Source organism: Penaeus monodon, chromosome 25, assembly GCF_015228065.2.
Source record: "Penaeus monodon isolate SGIC_2016 chromosome 25, NSTDA_Pmon_1, whole genome shotgun sequence".
Lineage (NCBI taxonomy): Eukaryota > Metazoa > Arthropoda > Malacostraca > Decapoda > Penaeidae > Penaeus > Penaeus monodon.
In genome coordinates this window covers 36,903,829-36,904,077 of record NC_051410.1, presented here as the reverse complement: position 1 = coordinate 36,904,077, position 249 = coordinate 36,903,829, and positions in this window count along the sequence as shown.

The window sequence follows — 249 nt, the reverse complement described above, 5'->3', positions numbered from 1 at the left end:
TCCAGATATTTTAAAGTTTGCGATGTTCTATTATTAGAGATTTATCATTTAGCTGTTTGAGAAGATTTAACATCTAATGTCACGAAGTCGACAATTAACAGTGAACCCTTAAACACATTTTACCGATGCTGTCTTAAATAACAAGCGTAAATTACGTAAGTGTAGTCTGCTTTTACCTTGAACGCACCCTGTCGACGTTGCATGTAAATCATTTACATAAGAGGAAGGCGTGGTTATTAAGCTCGCGCG